Source organism: Megalopta genalis, chromosome 3 (genome assembly GCF_051020955.1).
Source record: "Megalopta genalis isolate 19385.01 chromosome 3, iyMegGena1_principal, whole genome shotgun sequence".
NCBI classification, from domain to species: Eukaryota; Metazoa; Arthropoda; class Insecta; order Hymenoptera; family Halictidae; genus Megalopta; species Megalopta genalis.
In genome coordinates, this window is record NC_135015.1 from 30,327,211 (window position 1) to 30,343,713 (window position 16,503).

The 16,503-nt window shown below is 52.8% G+C and overlaps 1 protein-coding gene across 1 annotated transcript in view; it reads right to left on the bottom strand.

Moving 5' to 3' along the window:
* Positions 1-16,272, bottom strand: part of mub (poly(rC)-binding protein mub) — a 146,827-nt gene extending 130,555 nt beyond the window's left edge. Inside the window, exon 1 of the mRNA XM_076520547.1 lies at positions 15,717-16,272. The gene's annotated coding sequence lies outside the window, so the exon portion shown is untranslated. The remainder of the gene's footprint in view (positions 1-15,716) is intronic.
* Positions 16,273-16,503: the final 231 nt, after the last annotated feature.

Here is a 16,503-nt window from a genome sequence, read left to right on the forward strand (position 1 = left end):
GGATCGCGATCGCGAATCGGTCCAAATTTCGAAGCGGGCCGAATTTCGTTCGAATTCGCGACAACTGAGAGCGCCGGACGATGGACGACGAGCGTTATCGAGTCGACGAGAAACCGATCGGTATTCGGTGTGCCAAACGCGAGCCGTCTAAACCGCCGATTATCATATTTATGATGTCTTCTCGTTTCGAGGAGCGACGGCGACGGCGACGGCGACGTCTCGATAGGTGGTTTGTACGCGAGGCGACGCGACGCGACGCTCCGCCGCATTTTCCGCCTCGGGACCTTCCCCGTGATTGAATAATTAAGCCCTGATCGAATTAAATCAATCCATTAACGATCACGTTTTTCGCCAGCGCGGAGCACCGCCTTTCGTTCCGGACGACTCTCTCGGAAACCCCGAGTACTCGGTGGTATAATAAGAAACGCGGGATCGATCCGGTGATTTATTAGACCGACGCGACGGGCCTATATTCTATCGTATAATATATTCAAAGTTGGGACAACTATATTCTATCGTATAATATATTCAAAGTTGGGACAACTATATTCTATCGTATGCACGCTTCGATCGACGATTTTTGCGTTTTTGGAGCTTATAATTCGTTCGTTCACGATTTATCGTAGAATCGTGGCACGAACGAAATACAAATGTTGTACGATGCGGAGAAAACGATAACGAGAGCACGGCACCAATCATTTCTTTAACGAAGGAACGAAGCTTTTCGGGAAGAACGCGACGGTTTTTCTAGAAAAACTGCTCGTACCTCTTGGATACGCTTTTATTCGAGAGATAAAAATCATGTTTGGCGCGCGCGTGTTTCGTTGAAAAGAACCCATCGGAAGCGCTGAAGTGGCTCGTCGATTTCCCATCGCGGCTGCATTTGAAAAGTTCGGCTTCGCGCGATACGCGTCGAAAATTCAAAATCGAAAATTTCTATAAAAATCTGACACCGCCGCGAAAAAAAAGTCCGCGAATCGATTCGGCTTTCCATTTTCGTTCCGGCTAATACGATTCGGAAGCGACGACTGCCGGAATTCGATGCGAGAAACGGAAGTTTCTCGCGGAGGGTTCGAAATTGCAACGCGCGACGAACGGTCGCGCGTGCCTTTGCGTTATGCTTCGAAAGTTCCCGACGGCAAGTTAAACACCGGCTAACGGGCGAAACGAACGCCCCCTCGGAACACGCTTCGCTTTCCGTTAGCGCTATTAATATTAATGCGAGGCCGTGCGTCGAACATCGGATTCGCCCGTCTTTCGGAACGTCGATCCTTTCTGAACCGTGTAATTCGAAGCAGTTGTTATTTTCCAAAATGTTTAATCCACGTCGCATCGAAAGTTGACAAATATCTCGAACCGTTCGCGAACCGTTCTACGATAAAAAAAAAACGAGATCCCGCGTCTTGTTCGGTCTCTCGGGAACTCTCGTCGAAAACTTACCTAATTAAAATCGGTTGATTCGACAAGACGATCGTCGAGGTATTGGCATGCAGATTCGATCGCGTCCGGACGGTCCGTTCGACCGCGAGTTAACGCGAATTCGTTTTAAAACGACCCGGCGGGTCGCGGGGCGCGGGCCGCGCCGCTGCGTAACGGCGAACAGCGGCACGGCCACCGACCGGTGCAGCCATAGTTTGCATCGATCAATCCAATTAGGAACACTATGTATAATGCGCTCCTCTTTCAACGATAACCGTGAAGAGGCTCGTGGTTTCAAAAGCGTAGCTTGTTACGGGAGAAATAAGTAGGCCGATCTTATACGAATTCAACCGACGATTCGTTCGCGTCGGGGGCCCCGGCCACTTCGAGCGCGCACCAAGTTTTCGTGGGTAATCAACGAATAGAGGCGACTTCGATCCTCGAACAACGCGACCCTGTATAGCCCGCGACTCGACTGGCTCGATCAACAAAATTGGAATTCTCTAAATTCTATGAACCATTGCTCGACGATGGAAAGCGCGGTTATACGCGTTCGAAACGAGCATACGAATTATAAATTGTGTACCTATTGTCCGCGGTGGCTAACGTATTCGGCACGCTGCCATGGTCCCGATTTAGGAATTAGTCGCGTTGTTCGAAATAATGATGCATTTTAATCGAATCCGCTGCAACGAAAACGTTCGGAACGACGTTAAAATCGTCGGGCCGAAAGGTCTGCCGGGTCGACGAGAAACGCAGCCACGGGCGAAGCGAGGAAAGCGAAAAGCGTTCGCGTTCGCGTTAGCGGCAGCAATTAATTGGAATGAATTTTCACGCGAGCACGCAGTTGGCACGTTAAGTAGGCCGGTAATAAGGCGAGCCGTTTCGTCCTGGCTAACCGGAGCACGCGAAATCCTCGAAAATAGAATCGGCGCGACGGGGACCGAGCGCGGGAAAAAAATTCGAGTGCGACGATTCAACCGCGAATCTACCGAGAACGGTAGACTCTTCCTCTTACCACCGGGAAACTTTCTCGTTTCGTTCGTTGAACGTAAACAAGATCGAACGACCGAAATCTACGGTTCGCGAGGATGGACGAGCAGCTTTTCCAACTTCTCGTTTCGTTGTCTCGCGGCGCGTGTCCTCGCGAGGAACGACGCCACGAAATCGTTCCCGGAGAACGGATGCTCTCGACGCGGCTTCTTTCGAGTTATTATTGAAAAACTTCCGTCGGACAATATTCTATCGGCTCGTACAGCTCGCGAATATCGAGCAAAACTTCTTCGTCGCGGATCGACCCGAACGATGCGACGCGAACGCGTTGATCGGCTTTTTTTCGATTCGCGTCGGGAAAATCGGTCGATCGAAAGCAACCGCGAAAATCCCGGTGCGCGCGTATATAGAAAAGAAAAGGAATGTTCTGGGCGCAGCTCGCGTTCGTCGGGCAGCGTAACGAAACGTACGAGGCAACAACGGAGGGGTGTTTCGAGAGACGCTCGCGAGAAATCAAGGCGGAAAACCACGTAACCGCGAAATCGTTTGAACGTGCCCATATCACCCTCGCGCGAGTTTGTGCATTTTTTGCACGCAGTTTTAAGCGGTGTCGCGGTGCCAGTGTCCGCATGAATGTTTCATGAGGCCGTAGTTTCGCGCACCCCATTCTAGGCGCACGCACGCACGTACATGCGCGCGAGCGGCTGCCCGGTCGCTGCGAATCCAGTCCATGAACGTAAATCGTCCTTGCCGTCCGTGGATTTCGCCGATACACCTTACGACGATCCATCGAACCCGCGACGTCGCTTCGCAAAATCTGGGCGAAAGTCAACGTTTTATCCATATAAAAACCTGTTTCGATCGTTTTCTAAATACGCGAAGAAGGAAGAGGACCGTGGAGCGAGCATGGAACGGCGATATAATCGATTTTCATCGGTACAGACTTTTAACCCCTTGACATACCGTCTTCTTCGCAGTTACTGTAATTAGAAATTTTTCGATTGCAATAATTTCTTCGAAGGGAAAGAAAATTGATGCTTATCGTGTGCGTAAATTTACTCGAATGCTTAAATATCGACGACAAGAGATTAGAATTGTATTCCAATTTCAAAGGACAGAGTAACATCTGTACTCAATTAATTATCATCAGAAATGTTCATGACGAGCCGGACACGTCAAAATACGCGTAGGGTAAAAATCCTAGTCCCGAGATCTCGCGAAGCCGAAAAATACGTAGGAAAATCCGCGGTCCGATTACAAATACGGGAGCGTTCGGAAAGAAGCGATCGAATATCGAATTCCGTCGCGACAGACTTTTCGAAACAAGCTCCAACATTTATTTCCCGTTAACGAGGAAGGCTTTGAGCGGCAGCGCGCAAACGCTTTCAAATTCGCAATGAAACTGTCGCGCGTCGCAGGCGCGACGCAGTCTGGAGTCTGGGTGGTCGCACGAGCGAGCGAGCAAGCGTGCAAGCGTCAGCCATCGGTGCACGGTCTGTCGATTAAAACGTCGATTAAAAGAAATCTCTCTCGCGAAACTTGTAAACGGGAGCGAGCGAGTACGCGCGTCGACGTCGGCGTCGGCGTCGGCGTCTGCGTCGGTGGACCGTCAAAGGATCGTGTAACGTTGCCGTCGGTGTTTGCGCGCCTACATACGAGTAGACGCGTCTGGTCGCTGTCGCCGACGGTGCGCCACGCCGATGCCGATGCCGATGCCGTTCGCCGTGCCGTGCCGGTTCCCAAAGACAGGGTGCTCGTGCTTCCAAAGGCATTCTGGAAAGCGGGTAGCAGCGTAACTCGCGCAATATACCCGACGCTTACTTTGTGCCCCGGCCGAATTCGACTCCGGTTCGACGGCAGACTTCAATTTTGTTCCTCGACTCGCGGCGGCTGTTGCAACCGGCGCGACGCTTAGCGACGTTCAGCGACCGAGCGTCCCTCCCGTTCGAACCAATTTCTTTCGATATTCTTAATCAAAACGATCGGGTTCGCGTGGAAACGGAACCCGCGGCTCGACGACTGCTCCCTCTCGATACCTAACGTTTCCTTTTTTTGCATAGCGCCGACACGAATATAATGGAAGAACAAGGTTTAAATTTTAGAGTTTGGAGTTTAGAGCGTATAGAGTCGTCGATCCGTCGCCGACGTTTTTATCGAAATTCCAGTTAAACCGATCCTCCAATTACCGCCGGAACGATTCCGCGCGTTTCATCGACCCGAATATTTTTGCCAACGCTGGGAACGATGTTCCGGAAATGTTCGAACGAAATTTTGATCGAACCATGCGTTTCGTGCTTCACTTAAAAACGGCCTTTCGAAATATCGACCGACTCCGGCGCCGCGCCGCGCCGAGCCGAGCCGAGTCGACCGTTTCCACATTCGACGCGCGGAGACGCGGATCCCGCGTTTTCCATTCGCGGAACGCGACAGCCGATCTTTCCGTCTTTATTTATAACATCGTAGCCTCTTCTCTCGCCCGTTCCCGGCACACCGTTGTAATCGCAATTACGAATATTTACCGTAGTAGCTTTTTCATATCGCGGCGCAACATCGCGCTCATTTGTTCGCAGCTGTTCCAGCAAAGTGCTTCTCGTCCGCGCCCGAGATCCGTCTCGCTCGATTTAATGCGCGCAGCGAGATATAATCGTCGCTTATTCGCTCCGCGATTTTACGCGATAGCTGCGATTTTTGGTACATCGGATCCCAGAGACGTCTCCCCTGGCAAATAACGAATACGCGGCGGGTTTGTTCGAATCGAGCAGGGTGTTTCGGCGTTTCCCTTCCTCTCGAACGCTCGAGCGCTGTTCTTAACTCGCGCGTTCTTACGCCGTTTCCCTTGGCAGAATCGAGAGGAATTTATTTCCGTGTCAATTGCCGAGCTTCGCTATTTCGGGGAGCAAGGGAAGAGAAAGATCGGAGAAAGGCTAGCCTAGAAACGCGTAAAATGCGTAGCGACCGGGCGCGGAGAGCGATTCCACGAAACGGTGTCCCGGTGAAAGAAGAACGCGACCGGGCACCGATGCTGCGGAGAGCCCGAACCCGAAGTCTGAAGTCTGAAGTCTGAGGTCTGAAGGGAATAAACGCATTCATGGGAACGAAACGGAGCAGCGTCGGTTTATCCGCAAACAATGAGGCGGGTGTCGCGCGCAACTCTCCGCTCGCCGCCCTCCGCTCTCTACCGGTTCTACACTGTCAGAAGTTGTCTCTCTCATTTTTCACCCTCCTTTCTCGTCCGTTCTTGTCACCGTTCAGCCCGGCGAGACACTCCGGCACCGCGGCAACCAACGCCGGTGTACTCTATTCAATTACACCGAAGACCAAACCTCGACGCACAGATTGCAACTGCACCGGCAGCGTTCGCGTTGCGTTCGGCGTGCACGCACCACGCTGCTGCACCCGTCGCGTCCCGTTCCGTTCAATTCCATTCCGTTCCGTTCCGTGTTCGCGCGCATTCGAGGATTCGTGGCCGATGCAACGAGGCGCTCGGCGACGCGCGACCGCGGAGAACCTTCGCGATTTTCTACGATGTTCTCAAATACTCGCCCCGCGCTCGCGAAGATCGAGACAACGCCGTTTCACGAGATCTCGTTAACCGGGATCGATTTATAAAACTATTCTCCCGATAAGGGGTCGCGTGTACTCGAACGGTGTTCCAACTATCCGAAAATTCTATTTGCATCTTAATTTCGGCCGGACAGAGAGCGAGCGCCCTCCATACTTCGTACTCTATACCTGCACGAACGAGCAGAGGAAAAAACAAAAAAACGAAGAAGAAAGGAACTTTTATGTAAAATGAAGTAGCCGACAGTTTATTCCGGCTCGTTCGCGCGGTACAAACGCCCCCGAAATTGCAAATCCGGCCGATTGATCTCGGATGAATATTTAAGCCGCCTGCAACTCGCACGAGTCAACCCCCTCCGCGCTTTCATTTCTTCTTCCTTTTTTCCGTTTTTCCTCTTTTCCCCTGTTTTCCCTTTTTCCTTTCCTCCTTTTCCGTTTTTCGATTTTATTTATTTCGTTTCTTTTTCGTCCGTCCGTTCGTTCGTTCGTTCGTCACCCCGTCTGGATCGTGCGGCCGTCCGACTCTCGGCACCCGGCACTCGGCCCCCGTACTTTTTTCTCTCGAAGGAAGGGTAGCTTGTTCGACATTTTATGCCGGCCCTTAATTATATAGCGTGAATTTTTACGATCCACTTCCGTTGCACTGCGCCCGAGTTTATGGTAATGATCGCAATAAAAAACAGTCAGCTCACCACCGGCGATCCCGAGTCAAATATCGGAACCGTAAAAACCGGATTGCCCTGTTCCGTTTGTTGTTAGGATTTCTTCGTTTCGCCCGGGATATTTGCCGACGCTTTTCCGGATAAATATCGTATAATATTTTGGTAGAATCGCGGGTCGTCGTCGTCTCGAGAGGCTTCGATCGCCTTCCGTCGAAAGGCGATGCATAATTTGAAATCGAGATAACGTCGCCTCGCGATTTGCTAAATTTGTTGCGAGGATCGCAGACGCGACTTTGCCCGGAGCAACGCTGGCTAAACGCTGCATAAACGCTGCAGCGAGCGAGCCGAGGCTGGAAGCCCCGATGTTGCAGTAAACCGAGGATCGCTCCGCGCCCGCGGTCGCAGGCGCGACGACGGGCTCCTCGAATATTTCGTCGTAGCAATTTTCACGAACGAACCGTCGATCGTTTCAGCCCAAGATTCTTTAGAATACGGATGCTCGGTCCGCGAACGAGGCTGCGGATTCGACGCGTTCGTTCGTTAACGTTGGGGAGAGACGAAGCGCGAAGAAGCGCTCGAGTCGAAAGCGCCCGAGCTCGCTATCGCGTTCCGTTCGATGAAAACGAATCGGCGGCGCGACGTAAAATTTAGCAAAAATACAGCTTTCGGGGGAGAATCGAGGAGCGAACGGTCGCGCGCGACGCGCTCGGATATGTAAGTTCGATCGGGATGTTTGGCCGTGGGCGGAACGAACTCCGAAAGTTGGAACAATGCGATCGAGCGAGCGCGCGAGCGGAATCCGGGCGAACGGGTTAACCCGTTCTGTAAAACCGTTTGTTTTTGGGAAAGCGTCGACGGCGGGGATGGATTCGGGCCAACGAGGAGCGGTTCCGATAACTATCGGCGCGTAAGTGCTCGATCAAACAACGTTCTAACGAGCTCGCAAAATTCCAGGGCCTCGGCGCGTTTCGTGCCGCGTCGAACCAGCTCTCTCTCTCTCGGCCGCCGCGCCGCAACGCGCGCGTTTAATTTCCTCTCTTTGGCCGGGGAATATCGTACACATGTCGGTGAACGCCTGCGAGCCACGATACTTGGCGCAAATTAAATTTTATCGGACAAGTTGCGGGAGTCCGGGAGTGTGCGGGAGTCCGGGAGTGTGCTGGAGTCCGGGAGTCCGGGAGTCCGGGAGTGCCGGCCGGTCGGCCGGTCGGAAGAGACCGCGGCAGGAATTACGTCGCGCGAACGGTTTAAACATTTTTCAAACCGAGCAACGTGAACAGCTGGCCGACGCGCCGGCTAACGACGCGCCGGAACATCGACGCTTTCGTCGGCGAAAGAAAATGTTCTCGTCGCCCGCGCGGCGAATTTGCGAATTTTTTCCACTCCATCGAAGCGGCAGCTTTATCCGAAACGCTAAAAATAGCGGAACTTTTGCCATTTTTTTATCGAGAAACTACGAAACGATTATTCGCGAAACTTTTCCGATAATGCGCATCTAGTTGGGAGCGGGGGGGTGGCGTGTACTAATATTTTCGGGCAGAAGCGTACAATGGGGAAACTTCGTCGCCGGAGCTGTGCGCCGTATTTACCGTTGATCGAGAGTGTTCCGATCAGTCTTTGCGAGAAAGGATCCACATCGGAGAGACGACGTTAAAATATATTCTTCTTTCCTAATTACACCGTCCGGCGAGCCGTCCGACATTTCGAGGATTCGCCGCGCCAATTGTCGTAACGATACAAAGCGATTCGTATTTTCCATCGAGATTGAAATTTATGGAAAACCTCCGTCGGGGGGGGGGGGGGGGGGGTCGGTGTCTCGAGCAAAAGACGAGTCGCTTTGATCGTCGCGATCGTTTTCTCGGTCCTCCCCCTCTCTCGGCCCCGGCATGCCGCGACGCGACGGGGAGGGTACGTGCTTCTGCTAAACGTTGTTTCGATTAATATTCATTCCGGATTCCGGCAACAGAAATCCGGTAAACGACCGCGAATCCCGATAACTTCCAACCCTCGGATTCCTTTATTGCTCGTCCTACTTTTCCGGGCGGACGATCCGGAGGATCCGGTTACATCGTAATTAAAGTCGCGCGGGTCTTCGGGACGACTAATGATATCCTCTTCGTCTTCCTCAAGATTGTCTGCTCCAAGTTCTCCCGACCGAGCACAAAGAGAACGCGAAATATAATATTCGATCGCGAGCCCACATTCTCTCTCTCTCTCTCTCTCTCTCTCTCTCTCTCGCTCTCCCATTCCCATTCTCAGTACACGTACCACCGTAGGCACCACCGGCGCGTTTATCTCCGCCGTATCGATCTCGCAGGATCCAGCGTGCGAGGAGCGGCGAGCGAATATAATAGAGCCACCCGTATTAGAACACTCATTATCCAAACACGATAATACGCTGGTCTATTGTCGGACCGACGTGCCTGCCTCTGTTGCAAGATCGTTAAAATAGAAGTTCCTTTGCTGTTGCACAGTGTCATTGTTGGACGGTGCATCGGACACCGACGAATCGAAGTTTATCGTAGGCTACGCAACGACGGCGACGGATGGCGTTTAACGGCGACGGCGAGAAATAGTATCTTTATTCTCGTATCAAATGATTAAACGAGAACGCGAATTTGCGCAAGGAATCGCCGGAACGAGTCCCGAGCTCGGAGAATCGCGGCGATCGATGAAACGCGCGAGAAGCTTCGTCGGTCTGGTTTCGGATCGGCCTGTGCCTCTTTCGGGCAGCCGCGGCTCGAAAGGTCAGTTTTAATCGGAAGCTCCAAACATTATAGCGTACTCGATACACGCGTCGGCTAATAATAGAAAACGTCGCCTCGCGTCGCGTCGGCTCGCGACGATCGATCTCGCGACAATTTGGCATCGACCGCGACCGAGCGAGAATCGCAGCGTCGCGTGCGTCGCGACGCGATGGACGTCGTTCGTCTCGCGCGAGATACAAATCGCGACGCGCTCCGTCGCGTAAAAATCGGATCCCGTTGAAGACGGCGTGGAGCGCGTCGATCGACGACGAACCTTCGAAAGAGGGGAAGAACGACGATCCGATGGAATAACGTTAAAAATTTGTAACCTGGCGTCGTCGACCGAACACGTTTTCGTTGACGGAAACGCGTCGCACTCGAGGCAGATGTTTCCAGCGGATATCCAACGGCAACGATTTCGTTCGTCTCGGAGTTACAACATGCTCGAAAGCTCGTAGCAGCGTGCATCGTCGGTCGTAAGTTTCTGCGTCGTTTATTAAAATTGAACGATGCGTTTAGTTCCAGCACCGGTTATCGTGGCTGTTCGAGTTTGTTCGTAGAACGAAGCTAAATTTTCTATCAACGGACGGACCGTTTGTTCGGCCTCCGGCCGATTTGTGCGGTTTACGGTGCTCGATGTGCTTTCGGCGTCGAGTTTCGAATCGAATTATCGCGTCCCGCGTATCAACGATTCGTAAACGAAACAAACTTTGTTTTATTTCGAATATCGTTGCATCTCGAGCTGGCACAGCGCGGGAAGTAGAACCGGGATAAACGCGGCACCCCAACGTCGAATCTCGCGAGGAGCAAAGCCGATCCGAGATTCCGAGGGGCGAAGGGCTAAAAACTATCGTCGCGATCGCGGCTGAAATGAAAAGGTCGCTGCGCGTCGCGCGCCGGGTGCAGCGAGCCGGATAAAAAATCGATACCGTTCGTCTTCGAACGCGCCGCGAAAAAGCCGGACGAATTACGAGAATCGCGGGCGTACGGCGAGGTCGCGAGGTTAAAAGGTAGATCCCGAAACAGAAATGGAGAAAAAGGAGGAGAAAGAGAAAGGATAACTCGCGGAAGAAAATCACGGGAAAGCAACGAGCGAAACGACGGCGAAGGTTTCGCGGGATAGAGGCGTGGACCACCGCGTGGTCGGGAAACGGTGGCAGAAAGGAGGAGAGGAAGAGAAAAAGAAAGGAACGCGGCCATCCGCGGGAAAGACGCGCGCCGAAGATAAGGAAAAGTGGCGACCAGAAAAACAGGAAAAAGAAGCGCGGAACAAAAAGAACTCTGAAATCGGTCGGCGAACGAGCGAAACAAGGGGTTGAAGGACAGGGGCACGATAAAACAAAACAGAGGGGACCGTGCCGGGGGCGAAGAGAAGCGTGGCCGGAGAGAGGGGCGGAGGGTTAAATTAAATAGGATAGAAAAAAGAGGAGCGGAGAAGATAGTAACGAAAGAAAAAGAAACCGCGGGTACAATTAGACGGAAAAAAGGGTGAAGAGAGCTAGACAGCGGGGCTAGAGGAGGAAGAGAAACGCGACAAAGAGAATAGTGGAAGCGAAAGAAAGTGGACTGACTGGGCGGACGTCGAGGGACGGAGAGGGCGAGGGGAACGGTCGACAACGACGGCGAAGGGGCCGAGGGGAGCGAGATGGAGCGAGACAGCGAGTGGAAACGAGAGCACGGGGGGGGGGGAGCGAGAGGGTAGCATCGGGCAGACTATAATAGAGACTGAAAAAGAAAGAAGCGAGAGCGAGAGGGAGACGGCGGAGCGACGGGAACGAGGAAGGGGGACGCGGGAGAGAGGGCGAGAGGACGAGAGGGCGAGAGGGAGAGAGAAAAAGAGAGACGTGACGCGTGGCATCACGTGGTGTATTGATCGTCGCGCAGCATCCACGAGCACGAGAGCCATTCCGGCTGGCAACCTTCCTACCTACCCCAAGCACTACCCCTTTCCCTCGTGCCGGCTCTCCGCCCCACCCACTTTCCTCCAGACCACCATTCTCCTCTGACCTCCTCCTACTTCGCTTCACCGTCCCCCCGGCTCCGCCGACACCCCCCTGACGGTACTCCTGCAACAAACTACCCCCTGCACCCTGCACGCGCCGAGCGTCGAGCCCCCGGCGAAACCCCGTCAGACATCCATCGTCGTGTATCCAGCGAGTTAATTATTAAATGCATCGTCGTGCCTGCTAGGCCCTGCAATACGTCCCCTCTGCACGCCCTGCAACCCCCTACCGCGGCCCCGAACGTCCCGCTCCTTCTCGCCGCTTCCTGTCTTCGTCTACCAAAAGCCTAGCCCCGTCTCGGTTCGTCTTCCTCTCTCTCTCTCTCTCTTCTCTCTCTCTCTCTCTCTCTCTCACTCTCTATGTATATATATATATATATATATATATATATATATATATATATATATATATATGCAGTACCCTCTCTCTTTTTAGCCCCGTTGCTGACGCCGATTCACGTACAGTCGCTTCATCTTCCGCGGACCCGGCGTAAATGCTCGAAAGGAACGGTCTATCGGGGACTTTCGATTATCGGGCAAGTCGGAGATCGATCCCATCGCGGAAAAGGGAAACATCGCCTGCAGCCGAGCATCGACTTCCAGCCAGGGGTCGCGACCCGCGATCCTGTTTACAGATTCGCGGACCATCTCGTGTTTCTACCGCTGCCGTATGCCGAGTGCCGAACGTCGGACGCGTGGCCGGCCGACTTTATTTTTTCATCTTTCGAGTCGATTCCCGCTTTCTTTCGTTTCGTCTGGACAATATTCGATCACGATTTTCGATCTTCGAAGCCCGTACTACCTTTAAACGGCTCCGTAACGTAATTGCCTCCGCGAAAGCTTTCGATCGAACGTAACCTTCCAACATTTTCGCCGTGACGTTGCGCGCAGAGATTTTGCTCGCTCCGATGCAGGCGGTCGGAACGATGATGCACCGCCGAGCGTCGCGCGGCGCAACGATACATTTCGTAATTGACTCGACCGAACAGAGTTCCTCGATAGCTGCGGAATCGACCGGAAATTTCTGTCGGAGCGATAGACACCAAAGTCGTTGATTATTTTATTCTAGCAGCCGCAGCGCGCCTTCGAAATATCCGACTCTGGAACATTCGGTGTGTGAAACCGTTTGCTTGTTTTATTTCAAGTATGTTCTGTAACGATCTTTTCGTGTCGGAATTCCGGGAGATACTCGATCGTATCGCTCGATCGAGAAGACAGCGAATTCGAAAATTGTGTCGCGCGACGCGCATTTCACCGGTAACTTTTCTCTAATTTCAACCGGTTTCGATACGAATTTCAAGAATAAAGGGGGATTTAAGATTTCACGAATTATTTTGAAGCGTTACTTTTTATACGATCTTTCGTTTAAACGTGGAAAAGTATTTCTCGATGAAACGATGGCATCGAAAAAGATGTTCTCGAAGGCTATGCAGCACTCGATCCGTTTATTTGTTATTCGAGACCCTAGTTATTGAATTATTCATTGCTCATAGGAAGCCTATGTACATTCGATATTTATTATTCGTAGCATCCAGTTCGTGTTTATTTCAAAAGAACGACGTTCGTTATGCCTGATTTATTCCACGGCTGAATTCTGTTCTACCCCGTCGACTTACTTTTTCTCCCTCTTTCCCTTCTCTCGCTGGTAAATATTTATAAGCAATTATCTTAATCGTAACGGACCTTTCCCCCGTACGATCGGCGAAACTTCGATTAGTCTTAATTTCCACTTCGGCCGAAAGCGAAGATCAACGTTTACGAAGCATGTGCTACGCCTCGCGAGAATTTCGAGCGCGAACATCTCGAGAAACCTCTGGAGCAAGCTACGCTTCGTCGACTCGATCCCGATCTTCGGTCGCTCCTTATTAACGAAGTAGAACGGATCGAGGAAATACGAACATCTTTCCGCTGCGCCATAAATTGCAACGTCAATTTACCGGTTCTCTTCGCGTCTTCCGAAACGAGGTTTGCAAAATTCGGCGACTGTTGGGTAAATTAACCCTAGAAAGATAACCATATGACAACGTACGTAAAAGATAACCATACGCTTCAGAGGCGCATGCTTTTCTAAGGCGTCAATTTTATACTAACAATGGATATTTATTTAAGTTAATCTAGTCATTCTAAAGGTTTGGCATTATTGTAAAAATAAAATGCATTTATATTATATTTTTTTATATTTTAAGTAATTTTAAACTTAAATCACTAGACCTCTATGAAAAATTAACAAAAATCAACAGTCTTCGCAGGCGCCTCTGCGACGTAGGTTATCTTTCTCGGGTTAAGGACGTTATATTCGAACGTCCGATCGATCGTAAAGCGAACGATCCATTCGAGCAAATTGACCGATAAATTGATACATTGTGTTGCCAAGCGCGCGCGCGCATCGAAACTTCGCGAATGCTCCGTTTATAGACAATATTACGATATTGTTAACGTTCGAAAGTTCGCGGCTGGCTTCGGCAGTTTCTCGTTGCCTCGATCCGTAGGAACGGTTCGCGCATTTTCGCCTAAACGGCGCGGCGCGGCATGACGCGGCGTCGACAATACCGCGCGAAACAGACGTCAGAAACAGGTCACCGAGGTGCATGTACGCGCGTACGTTTAGGAGAGGCCAATCAAATCGTGCCGAAGCGACGGAACGCGACGCGAGGCGACGCGACGGGACGCGGCTTTGCGCCGCATTGCCAAGAACGTTATTCAACTGGCGTTGCGAATTGCCAAAACGCAGTGCCGACTGTCACCGTGAACGAAAGCCCGGGAGCACCGACGATTCTTCATCGTCAAAATTCGTCTGGGCGAAAACGCCCGAACGATACATTCTTCTCTATCGCGACAACCGTTTCCTCCGTGGGAAACGAGCCGCGATCTGCCAGCGCCGTGTATCGGGTGTCTTGCGCGTTTCTGTCATCCGGAAGTCCGGAACGCCTCGCGATCGCATCGGATCAAATGCAACTTTTCGATCGAAATAGAATATCTCGACTCGATGGTAACTCGAAGCTCGAGAGCGAGGGGTCGAAGAGCCGATTACCGCGAATTCTCGTCCGTCCGACGTCGGAAGAATCACGGTCGGACGGAACGCGCGCGGCAATCGAAGGAACTAAGAGGAACGATAAATATTGCGGGACCGTTACGGGAATTTACGGGACGTAAGAAATCAAAGTGGATAGAAGGCGATAACGGGGTGCGACGACGAGGAGGCGAGAAGGCGAGGAGGCGAGAAGGCGAGGAGAACGACGACCAAGGAAGAAGAAGCGTTTGCGGGACGAAAGGGCTTCCCTCGGGCAGCCAACGTCGCCGTGCACCGCCTAGCCTTCGAGATACTCGGTCAACAAGCAGGTCGGCGCAGGCCTAAGTCCCTTCTTCTTTTGACACCAACGTCGTTGTCTTTGTCGTCGTCGTCGTCGTCGTCGTCGTAGGCGTCGGTGTCGGCGAAGACGATACTTTAAGCCGCTACCAGTCGCGCTTTTTACCTTATTCGAGATACCGTCACCGGCCTTATCCTCTTATCTGGACGTCGTCGAGTGGAGGGCCGGACCGGCCATGGCGGACTCGTTGAAAAACCAGAGATTCTCGAGCACCGAAGCGGCACACGCTCGACTCAAATTATTGGGTCCACGGGGACGTTCCTCGCGTCGCCTCGCTCTTTCCAAACGCTGAAAACTGTGATCGAGGACCAGGGCTGTTCCTATCGGAGGAATTCCGCGAAATCGAAGCAATTTGTTAGCCGGTCGCGCGCGGACGTCGTTTCTTAGGGGATGCAACGAGAATTCTCGAAATTATGGCGAATCCGAGATCGACCCCTCTCGCCATTTTCTGGACCGTTACGATCGACGGAACTGTTTCGATCGCGATAGTTTCCAACGAGAGGACGAACAAAATTGATATTTACAAAAGTGGAACAACGATAGCAAACATTCGTCGAGATCGACCGGCTCGCGTCGAGACCGAACGGAAACTGCTCCGACCGATTCTCGAACGCGTAAGAAATTCGCGAGCGAGATCGTCGAAGCGCGGTCCCCTAAATTTACCCCGGAATCGTCCGGGCGGCCGCGATAAATCGGTCGGGTGCATCGGAGACAAAGGGATCGCGAATACGGTTAATAAGCTTTCTAACGTTGAAGCATCGGACGAAACGGAGCCGCGTAGGAAGACGGTCAGGTGGAATAAGTGGCGAAATAGAAAACGCGAGAAGGCCGAAGGAAGGTCGATGGATAGAAAGGAGGACAAAAGCGGCGTCGAGCGCTACGGCGAGGGCGAGGGCGAGGACGAGGGCGAGGACGAGGACGAGGGAGATCGCGCGGCCAACGGAGAAGAAGAAGTAGTACTCACCCCCTCAGGCCGAAAGCCCTCTTTGCCAGCTCCAGCTTGAAGACACTCGGTCAACAAGCGGCAGAAGCTCGGGTCTTGGCAGTTTTCCTCTGGCGTGGGCGCAACGAGAGACGGTCGTTACACCGGAAGCCCGGTCGGTATCACTTCTCCGGTTCACTCCGACGCGACACTCTCACCACCGACGGATTCTTCGGCCGGCAGCCCGACCCTGCCCGATGCGGTTGGGACGGACGGCGAGGTCGCTTCGCCCGTTTCGCAGAAAGAGCCGCGCGAGATCTCGGATTCGCGGAGCGTTCGGACGCGCGTCTGCGAGCGTGTAGCTCCGGGGATCCCAAAGAACGGGGAAGATGCAAACTGCCTGGTGGACTCTCCTAGAAGAGGGAAGACGCGGAGACACCGGGACCTGGCTGCTCCGGAGAAAAAGAACAGGAGGACGAGAGAACGGCGAAGGCAACGGGAACGGGAACGGGAACGAGCGGACGAGCGAACGAGCGGACGAACGATCGCCGGCTAAGTTTAGAGCACCGTACAGGGACCTAAACGAAAACGGAAGAGAAGATGACGGCGAAGAAGGAAGGAGCAAACGCGCGAGACGAACACAATACACTTCGAGCGCTGGCCCGATGGCCCGATGGCTCGGCGAGGCGCGCGACGAGCGCGAGACGAGAGACGAGAGACGAGAGACGCGCGAGGGTAGGCCGGGTGGTGGTGCTGGGATGCCGGGATGCCGGGATGCCGGGATGCCGGGGACGAGCAGGAACAGAGAGAATGATTTTAGATTCGGTGC